At 49.0% G+C, this 13,641-nt stretch overlaps 1 protein-coding gene across 2 annotated transcripts in view; it reads right to left on the bottom strand.

The window, feature by feature from the left end:
• RASL12 (RAS like family 12) overlaps nucleotides 1-13,641 on the bottom strand; it is a 58,705-nt gene that overhangs the window by 32,115 nt on the left and 12,949 nt on the right. For both annotated transcript variants that reach the window (XM_050967508.1, XM_050967509.1), the window contains exon 2: nucleotides 10,545-10,807. The gene's annotated coding sequence lies outside the window, so the exon portion shown is untranslated. The remainder of the gene's footprint in view (nucleotides 1-10,544; nucleotides 10,808-13,641) is intronic.

Below are 13,641 nucleotides of genomic sequence, written 5' to 3'. Positions count from 1 at the left end.
GGAGTTATTTTTAAACCTGCCAGAAATAGTCTCTGATCGTAACAGTCCTGCCTGTGCCTTGGAGACAGGCTCTGGTTATACTATCAGCTAGATACATCAGTTAACTCCTTGTCAGTACTGGGAATCCAGAGGTCATGCTGGGACTGCCATAGAAGCAGTCATTTTTCCACACTGACTTCTATTTCAATAAATATGGTAACTGGTCATTACTGCAGCTCCCATGCAAAAATGGCTCATTTTTCTAGCAGCTCACATAAACCAGTCTTATCAAAACACCCGCCCGTTAACTACAACCCATTACTGGCACTGACTGTAATTTATGGTGCAGTTAGCAAGGCCCTTACATAAACAGGCAAAGCACTGGAAAAGTCAGGTCACCAGGCGTAATTAATGCAGGGCCTAATCCTGCAGTCTTTAGACAAACAGCCCTGATCGCACACTTACTTAAATCAGGAGTAGCTCCAAAGGGAGCTCCAAATCTGGCCCAGTGAGACTGCTCCTATGAGTAAGGGCTGCAAATCCAGACCCTTGAAACTCACACTATGCAGGGCCGTTGCGGGGGGGGGGGGGGAAGTGGGGCAATTTGCCCCAGGCCCCGAGCCCTGCAGGGGGCCCCACGAGAGTTTTTCGGGGCCCCTGGAGTAGGGTCCTTCACTTGCTGCAGGGGCCCCGGAAAGCTCTCGTGGGGCCCGGGCCCCTGGAGCGTCTTCCACTCTGGATCTTCGGTGGCAATTCTCAGGGCCCCTGAATCCTCTGGGCGGCCCTGACACTATGTCTTAATGAACACAACACAGGCCAAAACACTTTCCTGGCAGCACACTCGATTCTGTCCATTTTCACAGCCTTGCCCTCAGCTGGTGTGAATCGGCTTCACTCTGTCCCATTCAGAGCAGCAACCTGATTTGCAGCCTTCTGAAAAGGTGCCAGGCCCAGCAGGAGGTCAAAGGAGCCGATTCTGATCTCCCTCTACCTTTACATCACAGCTAGTCCATTCGCTTCAGTGAAACTAACGCAAGCCCCCAAATGCCTCCGCTTCAATCACCCCCAAAACATGGTATGGACTACCCCCCTGCTGCCTGACGCAGCAGCAGCAGACTCTGCAGTTGCTTGGTGACTTCGCCTCAGGATCTCAAAGCCATTTATGAATTCAGCCTCACAGCACCCCTGAGGGTAGTAGTGCGCACACACCCCAGAGAGGGATACACTGAGGCTCAGAGAGGGCAAGTGACTGTTAGGCCATGCCACCTCCCTTGTGTGGTATTGCTTCTGTGCAATGTTTTTTGCCAAACGTTTGTAACAACTGACTCATGCTGAGAGTTCCAAGCCCTGTGACCATGCCAGTAGCCAGTAAAGCCAAAACTTACAGCCATTCATCAGGGGGACCTCCTGTCTGAGGGCTCTGTTCACCTTGTGGTGGAGGGCCTGGGTTTCTACACCAGCTCTGAGAGACAGGGCCAATGACCCAGATGCTTTGCTGTGTCCAATTCGTGGTAGGTGCAGCTGAAGGGGTCACAGTTATTGTTTGCAGCTCCCTGATCCTGGGCCCACTCCCTAGTGTAGTTTAGAGCAGCCTCAGCGCTGTTCTAAACCACTCCAGCTGGCTAGTATGCAAACCGGAGATTACCAGAGTATAGCAGTGCTCTGGCCATGACATCTTCCTCCCAGCCTTGTGAGCAACACAGTCCTTACACCAGAGGATGAGGGTATAAGTGTTATGTATTCCCACTCTAAGATGATCTAGGGATGCCCTTGCCCTAGGGGAATGCCCAGCCAGCTGGCTCCACTGGTTTACAGCTGCTTTGCACTAGCCCAGTGCAAAGGGATTGAATCTAGACCAGGATCTCTGACAGCACAGAAGGAAAGTGCATATAACACCTATAAGAATGTGTAGGGTGCCCATCAACCCATCCCTATGGTGCTGATAGTGATTCTATCAGAGCTAGGACCTCGAGTCCTTGCATGCTGGAAGACCACAGACCAAGGCTGCATTTGGTCCTTGCACAGCTCACAGGGTAAAGGACACAGCTCCTAGCACCCCTAGCCCACCCAGCCCTCCTGCCCCCACTCATAGCTAGCCACAGTCTATTCCCTGCCATCACTTTGCTACAGGTGGACCAAGGGGACGACATTAGCAGCCCTTCTCTTTCAGGAAACACAGGCTGCGTGCGTTTAAAATTAATCACAGTTCAGAGCTAAGTGTTTTTTCAAACCCAAGCCCTTGCCAGATATTTGGAGAGATAAATCAGGGCAACAAAAGCAAAGACGACATGTCAGAGATGCTGCTGCATGAGAGAGCTGCGCTAATCGTTCCTGAGGCCGAGGGGGAAAACAACCTCATGGGGCAGCGCAGTGTAAATATTTATGATTCAAAAAGGTCTTGCAAAGATCATCATAAAATTCCCCTGTTATTAAGGTTTAGGTCTAGGGTGGAATTTGTTTAGCTTACATCCCAAAACTGTGATTCTTTTAGACACTAATAGCCTGATGTTTTCCTTTGCCCCATGTGTGCCTGCAAACATGAGCTAGACTCCACTGTGCTGATATCAGATCTGGCAACCCAGGTTTGCAAAAATAGCACTTTATGGTACATGTCTTTATATAGCTATTTTACCAGAATAGCAGATATTGCAAAATCGCCTGAGTAATCTTACAAACAAAATCCCTAGGATGCCCAGGGAGAGTGAAAGATTCACTCTTTAGATCAGTCTTTCAATTAAGTCACAATGAAGTGACCCACTAGAGGATGCTTCCAACCAAACAACTTTCTTCCTAATGCACACTGCAGGCAGCCCAGGCTGGAAGAATGAAGGAGCATGTGGCAGAAGATACCAAATTCCCATCTGCTGCAGGGTGCTCTCAGGCGAGCCACTTTAAATGTTGACTAACGGTATGTATTGCAGCAGCACCTAGTGACCCCCATTGTGCTTGGGGCTGCCCCTGCCCCAAAGAGTCTGCAGTCTAAATAGACAAGGCAGACACAGGGGTGCAGCGATTTGTCCAAGGTCACACAGCAGCTCAATGGTAGAGTCAGGGATAGAGCCCAGGTCTCCAGTGCCTGCTTCCCCCTCACTGCCTCTGTTTCTTTCTCCATTCATCGGGGATAAAATGTATTCGCCTCCTTCACATGGAATGATTGCGAAGCACTTTGAACATGAGCAGGCTTTATAAACGTTAAATATTATTATTAGGAATGTTTAGTAAGTGTGTAGGTAATGGCCTTTGACATCAGGTAATGTGACATTGACATTAACGCCAAAACTCCCATGGATTTCAGTGAAAGCAGGACTGGGCTCAGTGTTTACAAGAGGGCTTTATGCTCCACTGATATACTAGTAGCGCTGTTATTCTGATTGCTTTCCTATCACAACACAGATCGTATCTCTGGGTCCCAGCTGTTCTGGTATTTGGGTTAATAATACAAAAAAAAAATTGCAAGTGACTTTAAAAATAACGTCCAGCAGTGAGATCACTTGGGTGAAATTACACAGTAAATACAGACCTTGACCGCAAACGATTATTTAAAGGACTCAGAGGGTCTTAATTCACTGAAAGCCAGCTCCCGGGCCAGATCTCAGCTGATGTAAATCAGCAGAGCTGCACTGAAACCAGTGGAGGACTCTGCCCCATGTGAAGCAGTGCAGTTCTTTATGGAATGGGCACACATGAGCAACACACAGGAAAGACCATACATATTTCTTCTGACTCACAAAATAGGATCGGTGCACAAGATGCCAAACCACAGCAAGGGAGCCAGTTAAAATACCCAATGTCTATTCTGGTAAAGAGCATGCAGTATGTGGGGAGGGACCATCCCAGCTTTAACTGTGATCGGAGGAACTACCTGAGTGGAATATAATTCATTGCTCTTCCCATGATCTTTCCATAGTATTTGATTTGCTGTGGAGCCCTATCTTCCCCTCTGCTGTCAGCACAGCAGCAAGAGCTGTGGTCCTCAGCACCTCTCGGGATCAGGCCCCAACACGGCATCTGCCATCTCATGCCCCTCCAGAAACAAAATTAACTTGGCCACGTGGAATCACTGCACTGCATTCTGCTGTCCATGGCAGGGGTGCGGGTGCCCATGAAGGTAAAACAGCAGCTTCTCTGTCCTCCGTGTCTGATGCCACAATGTAAATGTGCTCCAAGGGGAGTCACAGGGCAAGTTGGTGCATGATCAGAAGCTGGAACCTGATGCCACAGCACAAAGAGGTGTCCGGCTGATGGCAAATTGAAAAACACACCCAAACTCACTCCTAAAATCAGAGGGCCTTGATTCTCGGCTCCATCCAAGCTAAAGGCAGTCAGAGCTGTTGAGAAAGCAGAGGGCATTTTTACTGTGTTGCTGTTCTGACCCTCACTTCACTTTGTGCTTTGACTCTACTGATTTGGGGCATCCTTGGCTTTTATCTGAGTTCTCCCCATGTTCTTTCAATAGCACTTGGTTCTCCTTAGTACACAGGCTTCTCCCTCACTAGGTGGACCTTTACCACCAGGGCTAGTGGAATACACACACCTCCTGGGTGTGGTGTTCTGTCCCATCTAGTGGCACCGAGACCAGTTAGAGATGATGAGTCTACTCTACAGCCTTAGCTAAGAGCCAGCTGGCTTTTAGCTCATGCAATAAACTTCCAAGGTCCCACGTTCAATTCTCCCCACTGACAACCGGGGTCTGTTGGTTTTACACTAACGTGACCTGGAGTTATGACTGTTGTAACCAACTCTTTCATCTTCTTTGGGTTGAAATTGACCAGGACTAGAACCAAGCCGGTGGCAAGTGATAAGATTGTTACAATCTCTGCATAGCAGGACCCCCAACCAGAAATAACCCAATGTTTTTCTAAAAGATCAGCTCTAGTTCAAACAGGAATTATTTCAGGGAAGTTCTAGGGCCTGTGTTATGCAGGTGGTCAGAGTAGATGATCACAGTGATTTCTTCTGGCCTTAGAATTTATGACCCTATGAAAATCTGCCTTATGGTTTTTAGAGCATGAGCTTTCGTGGGTGAATACCCACTTCCTCAGATGCATGTAATGGAAATATCCAGGGGCAGGTATATATATGTGTGCTAGCAAGCAAGCTAGAGATAACGAGGTCAGTTCAATCAGGGAGGATGAGGCCCTGTTCTAGCAGTTGAGGTGTGAAAACCAAGAGAGGAGAAACTGGTTCTGTAATTGGCAAGCCATTCACAGTCTTTGTTCAATCCTGAGCTGATGGTGTCAAATTTGCAGATGAACTGAAGCTCAGCAGTTTCTCTTTGAAGTCTGGTCCTGAAGTTTTTTTGCTGCAGGATGGCCACCTTAAGGTCTGCTATAGTGTGGCCAGGGAGGTTGAAGTGCTCTCCTACAGGTTTTTGTATATTGCCATTCCTAATGTCTGACTTGTGTCTAGGCTCTTGATCATTCTCATCGGCCCAACTGGACAGTCCCTACGGAAAAGGATAAATGGACACAAGTCAGACATTAGGAATGGCAATATACAAAAACCTGTAGGAGAGCACTTCAACCTCCCTGGCCACACTATAGCAGACCTTAAGGTGGCCATCCTGCAGCAAAAAAACTTCAGGACCAGACTTCAAAGAGAAACTGCTGAGCTTCAGTTCATCTGCAAATTTGACACCATCAGCTCAGGATTGAACAAAGACTGTGAATGGCTTGCCAATTACAGAACCAGTTTCTCCTCTCTTGGTTTTCACACCTCAACTGCTAGAACAGGGCCTCATCCTCCCTGATTGAACTGACCTCGTTATCTCTAGCTTGCTTGCTAGCACACATATATATACCTGCCCCTGGATATTTCCATTACATGCATCTGAGGAAGTGGGTATTCACCCACGAAAGCTCATGCTCCAAAACGTCTGTTAGTCTATAAGGTGCCACAGGATTCTTTGCTGCTTTTACAGATCCAGACTAACACGGCTACCCCTCTGATACTTATGGTTTTTGTAATCAAACCAGGTATTTGTTTCAAATTCTGAATCATTGAACAACATGCTACAAATCAGCAGATGGGGGTCATACAAGACAGCTGTTCTCCTAATAGATCAACAGGCCCCACCATCATCCAACTTTAATCCGCTGCTCTCACTGCAGACAGACCTTCTGAACGGCGACATAATGCTGCTCAGGGAAAGAAGAAAGATTTTGACAAGCTGGAGAGCGTAAATTATGATATATTAGAATAATGTAACAAAGCCATGGAATCTGGCTGTCAATACGTTGAGCGTGTTCATTCATGACACAACTATTTTGTAGAGTATCAGAGAGACAAGATGGGCGATGGAACAGTTTTTATTGGGCCAACTCCTGTGGATGGAGGTACAAGTTTCGAGCTACAAGACTGGAGAAGGAAACCGGAGCATCTGTCATACAAAACTATCTCCCCAAGATTGCTTTACAGAGTTAAATACTGGTAGTAATGGGAGAGAGAAGTTAAGAAATGAGGGCTGGAGTGGGGAAGATCTGTCATTCATCAATGATCTGAAATGAGGTGGAGAGTTGATGATGTAAAGAGATACAGGAAGTCTCCGTTAAATGGCTATAGAGGAGACTAATGTAGCAGTGCTGGGGTTTGGATTCAACTGTGCTGTAATTTTGTAAGCTGTTCTGGCAAGATTGTGTCTCGTGTAGTTTTGGCTGCATGCAAGTCTGAACCAAGAACCAAACTCCTTTTGGATCTGACAGAGACGTAAGATCCCCTAGGATTCAGGGATTCAGATCAGAACCCTCCAAAATGGGGAGGGTCCTGGACTGATAGTTGCACATCCAGCTATTGCAATTCCGGTGTCAAAAGCTTTATATGTATAAAACCAGGCATGAATCCGCTCCTGTGTCACCTCCAATTAACACATTTCCCCATGTAAAATGGTGTGCATCCCATTCTGCACATGCTGTAACAGCTGCAGTGCAAAACTGGGCAGGATAGTGCACAAGATGAGGCTGGAAATGTGATTCACTGTGGCTACTGGTCAGTTGAAGTGTCATTTTTTTAACCAGATACAAATGCTATGACATGCACCACCATGTTCTGCTACAGCAGAGAACTTTGAGGAAGGTTGAAGGTGGCTTTGTGGTTAGCATTTTGTTCCCCACTCCCTCTGAAGACAATGGAGAAGAGACTGCTGAATGCCCTCTCTGGACAAGAGAGGCCTGTGGTGGGTCAGAGATTGGCAGCTGATCCCACATTTAAGAAACAGCAGGATCATGTGAACAATTTCTGCACTTCTTCTCCAGAGAGAGGAAGATCTTTGATAGAGGCTACTGCCACCTCCAGAGATAGTAGAATCCTTCCATTTGTCAGACCTCTAGTTCCTCCTGCTTAGCCTCACTTTCCTGATGTTGGAAATAAGAGGCATGTTTTAAAAAGTGAGGATAATTAGCCATTGGAACAGATTCACCAGGAATGTGGGAAATTCTCCATCATTTGGGGTCTTAACCCAAGACTGGACATCTTCCTCAAAGACATGTTCTTGTTCAGCCACAAGTTTGTTGAGTTTGATACAGGAATTTCTCCGTGAAATTCTCTGGCCTCTGCTATGCAAGAAGTCAGGCTAGATTATCAGAATGGTTCCCTTTCTGGCCTTAAATCTATTAATAAAATCGACCTTGCTCCATCATAAGCCTCCTAGGTGAACGGAAGTCAACTCAGAACACTGCTTTTTGCTGCTAAGAAGCAAACATTTGCTCTGCTGCCTATGTGGACATTCCAAGCTGGAGTGATATGAGAAAGTCCTGCTGTTCCTTAGATTTGACTTCTTTTTTGGAGGGAGGGATTTTTTTCTTTTTCTTTGAAGGGAAGGTTGAAGGACAGCAGCCCAGGAAGGCATCTTCAGATGAGTCCCTTTGTTCTCTTCCCAGAGTTCTACTTAGATAAAGACAGCATTGTGCTGTTGTGCAGCAGAGCCAATAAGCCCGGATGCCCCATAAGTCATTGATTTAACCACCGTAAACCTTTAACAGATTAAAGCATGCAAGCCAGCCAGCCCAGTCTGTAACTTCCAGCCACCTCCACATAGACATTACCTTGGGGTCTCGTCAGCGTGATTGAAACTGGCACCCCCTGCTCCTTCCATCTTTTCTTATTCCTGACCTGCTGCCATGGAATGTTCAGTCCAGCTGCTCGGCTCCCCTGGTTATTGCTTCTGGCCAGGCACCAGTTTGTCTTTTTAAAGGAATGTTCCAAATAATCTTGGCCACAGAAAAGCACTTTCCTTGCTCTCCCGTGTAATATATCTATGTAAATAGTCACTGCTCCGCCTGGCTGGAGCTCAGCATCCGTCTAGCTGCAGGAACAGGTGCACACAATCAGCGGCATCTCATTCAGACCATGGGCCCGAAAGGCAACGAACCATATACAGCAAAACAAAAACCACCTCTCCCCCACCTGTAGTAAGCACACCTGAGACTCCCAAACCAGCTGATAAATATGATTTAACTCCCACAACTACCCACTGTAGTGGGTAAGTCATTCTAGCTAGCTGCTTTGAAGACAAGGAAACAGTTTTACATCTGCTTACACCAGGTCTGAATTAGACCTGGGAGACCAGATTCTGAACTGCACCTTTCAGCCCATAATAGGGGGTAAAGGTAGCTCCAAACTACCTTTACACTCCATCCCACCCCCAGATTCTGGGCATAGCTGGGAGCCTGCCTGGACTCCAGGGTAAGTTAGAGCAACCCTGGCATCTGCTTTAACTCATCACAGCTTCCTATAGCTCAGCATAGCTGTAATGCAGAGCATGACAGATACATCCCCGGCCATCTCTGACACATACCTGCACCCATCCCAGCATGCCTGTGTGAGGGAGGCTGTGCAGGGAGTGGCAGAGAATCCTCATGTTAGCTTTGCACCAGCTGAGGAAGGTCTCTGCTCTGGGGTTATTACCTGGGGGCCGTCTCTGCCACTTGTCTTTTATGCAAATTAAGGAGACTCGGGAGTTTAAGCGGCTCACCCAAGGTGACATTGGCAGAACTGGGGTTAGAACCCAGGAGTCCTAACTTCCCATTCTGTCCCTCTCTCATCAGATCGGACAGCTCCCCAGTGCGGCTCGAGTATTTATTCACGTGGCAGCATTATACTCCGGAGTAAAATGCTATAGACCATTGGAAGTGTTCACTCTGAAGCCTCTTCCCTGTTTTGTACACTGCTCCGGTGGGTGGGGGGGACACACAACCTTTCTTCTGGTCTATTTCAGTTTGAGACTTTTTTATAGCCATGATTTTAGCAGTGTAACAGGAAGCTTTTGGCAGCTGCCCCTTTTCCAGCTGTTAGCCAGCCTGATGGATCCCTGTTATGCCTTTGTCCATGGCAACCTGAACAAGACATAGAAGCTGTTTGAGGAGAAAAGAAAACAGCTGTTATTTTTAATGCACCAGCACTCTTCTGGCAAGGACCCAGTGGGTTCTGCGCATAAGAAACTAATACCATGTTACTCAGAGGCACCCAACTGTACATGCAGGGCTCTGCAGAGCCTCCAGGAATGGCCAGATCCCATGTGCTGAGTGGGGCAGAGTTGGCTTTTCTACCCACTCCTCTGCCCCATGTTTCGGGGACCAGATAATAGAACATCCAGATTTTACATCTTTACAGATGCCACTAATCCCCCAGGGGTCTGGGGCTGCATCTGCAGCAAGCTGTCTCATGGTAGGAGATTAACCGCTGGCTTCCATCCAGGAGTTTGACAATCATGTTCTCCAGGCCCCTTTCCCACCTGAGGGAGGGGCTATGTCTTCAAGGGTGCATTGGGAGAGGGTGCAGGGGAATGGGGCTGCTCATCCCTCTTTATGCCATTAGAGGGAATTTTTCAGTGCTTGTTAAAGGTACTGGCTTAGGTCATGACTGTGATTGGTACGCAGACACTCCTGCCACGCAGCAATTCAGGTCCATCCCCTCAGGTGGCCTATAGACACAACCAATGCAGACTGCCCACTCACTGACAGCTTCTTGGATACAGATATTTTCTCATGCGGTGGGGCAGTCTCCCTGTGCTAACCATGAAGCATGGTTTTCAAATGGACTCTGTTTAATAGCACACTAGATGTACCAGGGTGCTCTATGGTCATGACAATGGTTAAGGAATGAGCCATCTGATCAACAGTGACCTGAGTGTTCTCACTTTGAACAGAGTGGTCAGTAACTGATCTTGGAGACCAAGAGACACAGGGAAAGGAAGGCACTGGACAGCAATGATATAAAGCTTTGCCGACAAACCAATAACTCACAATAAGTTGCACCTGTCCAGCAACTTTCAACCCAGGGGATCTCAAAGCATTTTACTATTAACTATTGCCATCTGCATTTCACCAATGGGGAAACTGAGGCACAGAGCAATGAGGTGAGCGATTTGCTCAAATTCACGTGGTGAAACAGCGGTGGAGCCCGGAACCAAACGTGAGTCCCTGTCCCCTGCTCTAACAACTGACTTTTCCCTCTGGCATCTTGCATATAAGCTGCTTCCTTAGCCCCAGCAGATTTGAGGTGCAAGCAGCAGCTACAAAGCTACCAAGCGTGACACCCACACATCTGGCGGCCCTGTCATACATTCCCACCTCACAGCTGGCTCCTGATGTGCCCTGCAGGAATGGGGTCAGGTTGCGTTTGCTCCTCCCAGCTATCAGAGGTCCAGCGGCAAATGTTGCAAGGCAGCCTTTCTACCTCTCCTCTCCTAGGCAGGCAGTAGTAGCAGCAAAAGCAGGCGGTGCAGGCAAAGGTGACAGGTACATCTGGTCAGAGTAACTTAGATGGAGCCACATTCCAGTGCCACTGAAATCCAAACGCTTTGTGAAGCCGGGTCGATTTTGCTGGAATTTCACTTTGGAAGAAAAAACACAGGAAAAAAAAGTTCCGTCAGTGTCAAAATGTTTCCAAATGACTTTTTCACTTCAAATATTTCTGCTTTGCATTCTGCATAAGGACCTAAGAACTGCCCTGCTGAGACAAACCAACAGTCCATCTAGTCCAGTGTCCCCTCTGTGACAGCAGCCAACACCAGAGCTTCAGGGGCGCGCGTGGAACGGGGCAATCTAGGGGAGATCCATCCCGTCTTCCCATCCCGGCTTCTGGCAGCCTATTGTAAATGACAATACAAAACAGAAGACAAGCGAAATGAAACGTTTCGCGCCATCAGAACACAAGTTTGGGGGAATTTTGCTTCACAGAAAATTTAGCAGGGTTCCGTTTTTGTTTTGCTTCAGAACAAATGCCCTGTCTCAAAATCCTTCGCGAAACGGAGCGTCTGTTCTCTGCACAGCGGTAACGAGGGGCTCAACACGTCCCAGCCCCACAAGGACACTCCAGCAACCAGCCCCCTAGTGACCAGCCCCCCAGCTAGCACCAGACACACCCTTCCCCCATCTACCCTAGCAGCCATTCCACTCCAGCAGCTTCACTATCTTTCAGACACCCCGAACACACTCCAGCACCCAGGTGACACCCTTACATGCACTACCACCACCACTCCTTGAGACAGAGTATGTTGACCATAAACAGAAACATACGGCTCCATGCAAATTCTTTGCACATATGCAAATTATTCCATTAAATAACCTGCATAAAATGCCACACGTGGAGCTGCACAGAACTTGCAGCTTTGCAGCCAAAGACGACTCAGAACCGGTTTGAACTCAGGGGAACCGGGGGACTGCAAATATCCCATCTTCCTTTCTGGAGGCTGTGACGAAGTGGGATTGTTCTTAATGTTTCCTCTGAATACTGTGTGGGTGCCTCAGTTTCCCCTATGCATTTCTTAAGTCTCCAGTGTGCATAAATGGCCGACACTCTGTCTCCTGGCAACAAATGGCCGGGGCCCTTCCCCGCTGCAAAGGGATGGCTAAAGGTGAACAAAGAGATCAGGTGACCTCCTAGCCCGGGAAAGAGACAAAGGCCAGAAAGGAGGGGCTGGAGGGGGTTGTCAGTTTGGAGCTGGTTGGGGATGGGAAGTGAGGGCAGACAGGGTTGTCTGGCTCGCTGGGCCCCAGAATGGACCCAGCTGAGGGGTCCCATTCTCCATCCCTACAAGCAGGGCTGGCTCTACAGTTTTCGCAGCCCCAAGCAGAGCACCAAATTGCCACCGTGGTCGGCGGGGGCAGTTCATGTGCCTTTAGGGCGGCAGGCACGTTTCCGTGGCTGCGGCAATTCGGTGGCAGCTTCTATGTTTCACTGAAGCCGCCGCGGACAGCTAAACATAGAACCTGCTGCCGAATTGCCGCACCGTGGAAAGGCATGTGCCGCCCTAAGGGCACACAGACTGTCCCCGCCACCTGCGGTAGCAATTTCGCGCACTGCTTGGGGGCAAAACAACAGGGACTGCTGCCCCTTGCAGATTGCTGCCCCAAGCACCAGCTTGGAATGCTGGTGCCTGGAGCCGGCCCTGCCTACAAGCTCTGTTTTAGACCCTATTCCTGTCATCGAATAAACCTCTGTTTTACTGGCTGGTTAAGAGTCATGTCTGACTGCAAAGTGGGGATGCAGGACCCTCTAGCTTCCCCAGGACCTCCGTCTGGGCGGACTCACTGTGGGAAGTGCACAGAGGGGCAGAGGATGCTGAATGCTCCAAAGGTCAGACCCAGAAAGGTGGAAGCCGTGTGAGCTTCTTGCCCTGCAGACAGTCTGCTCCAAGGGAGAGGAGGCTCCCCAAAGTCCTGCCTGGCTTTGTGGGGAGCAGTTCCTAAGCATGGCCTGGGTACTCCGTGACAGAGGCAGACGCCTAAGTGTACCTGACTGAGCAAGGCCCGGTGCTGACAACAAGGGGATGCTGTTCAGGAGAAAGGCTGAAGAACAAAACTGAAGGGAAAAGCTGAGTGAGTGTTTGGGGGTGAGGAGATTAGTAAAACGATACGGCAGCCTTAGCAAAGTACAACCAATCCAGCGGGTTGGGGTCAGGAACGGCTCTGAAGGGCTCAGCAGAGCAATGATCCCATGGGCTCTGCCTGGATGTGGTGATTTTCCTCGTCTCTCTCCACCGTTTGACCCTCACAACGTTGTTCTTTTCCCAAGTCCTATTTTTGTCTCTCTCCCCCGCACGCAGCACAAGGCCGTTTCAAGCTCACGTGCTTGACCTCTGGCTATCCCCCAGGATCTGCATCCCTCTGGCCCCACTGCAGGCAGACGCTCACCAAGAGAGGGAGGTGGGAAAACTAAAGGCCATGAAAGCAGCAGGCAACCTCCACCCTCCGCCAGGAAGGTACACTAGCTGCTCTGCTAAAGCCGGAACAGCTCAGCTAGTGCTGTTCCTTACTGGCCTGTTGCGGCAGCTGTAGAGCAGTGCTTCCCAATGCATCCCAGTACCTCTGAATGGGAGATTAATACACTGGGCTCCCGTTTCCTTCCTTAGTCTGTGCTAGCTTGAGAAGGCACTTGGACACACGCTGTCCAACCGCAGAGTTTGTGTGCTGCTCCAAATGCCCGCTCCCGAATTATGAGCCTGGATAGACCCAGTTCCGTATAGGCTGGCGCTGAATGGAAGGCAGCAGAGCCCAGGAGGTTGAGTGGCGACAGAGGAGCTGGAGGAGTTACCCTGGCAGACTGGAAAGCAGTGTTGCAGCCGTGTTAGGAGCACCCAGTCCCCATCAGTACCAGAGCAAAGCAGGGATTCAAACCTCTACGTTCTTCTTAGCAATTCCACTCACTGAGCTGGCAAACTGGGGT

The sequence above is a fragment of the Gopherus flavomarginatus genome, chromosome 9, assembly GCF_025201925.1.
Source record: "Gopherus flavomarginatus isolate rGopFla2 chromosome 9, rGopFla2.mat.asm, whole genome shotgun sequence".
NCBI classification, from domain to species: Eukaryota; Metazoa; Chordata; order Testudines; family Testudinidae; genus Gopherus; species Gopherus flavomarginatus.
The sequence above is the reverse complement of the archived record's forward strand: the minus strand, read 5'-3'. Positions and strand labels throughout refer to the sequence as shown.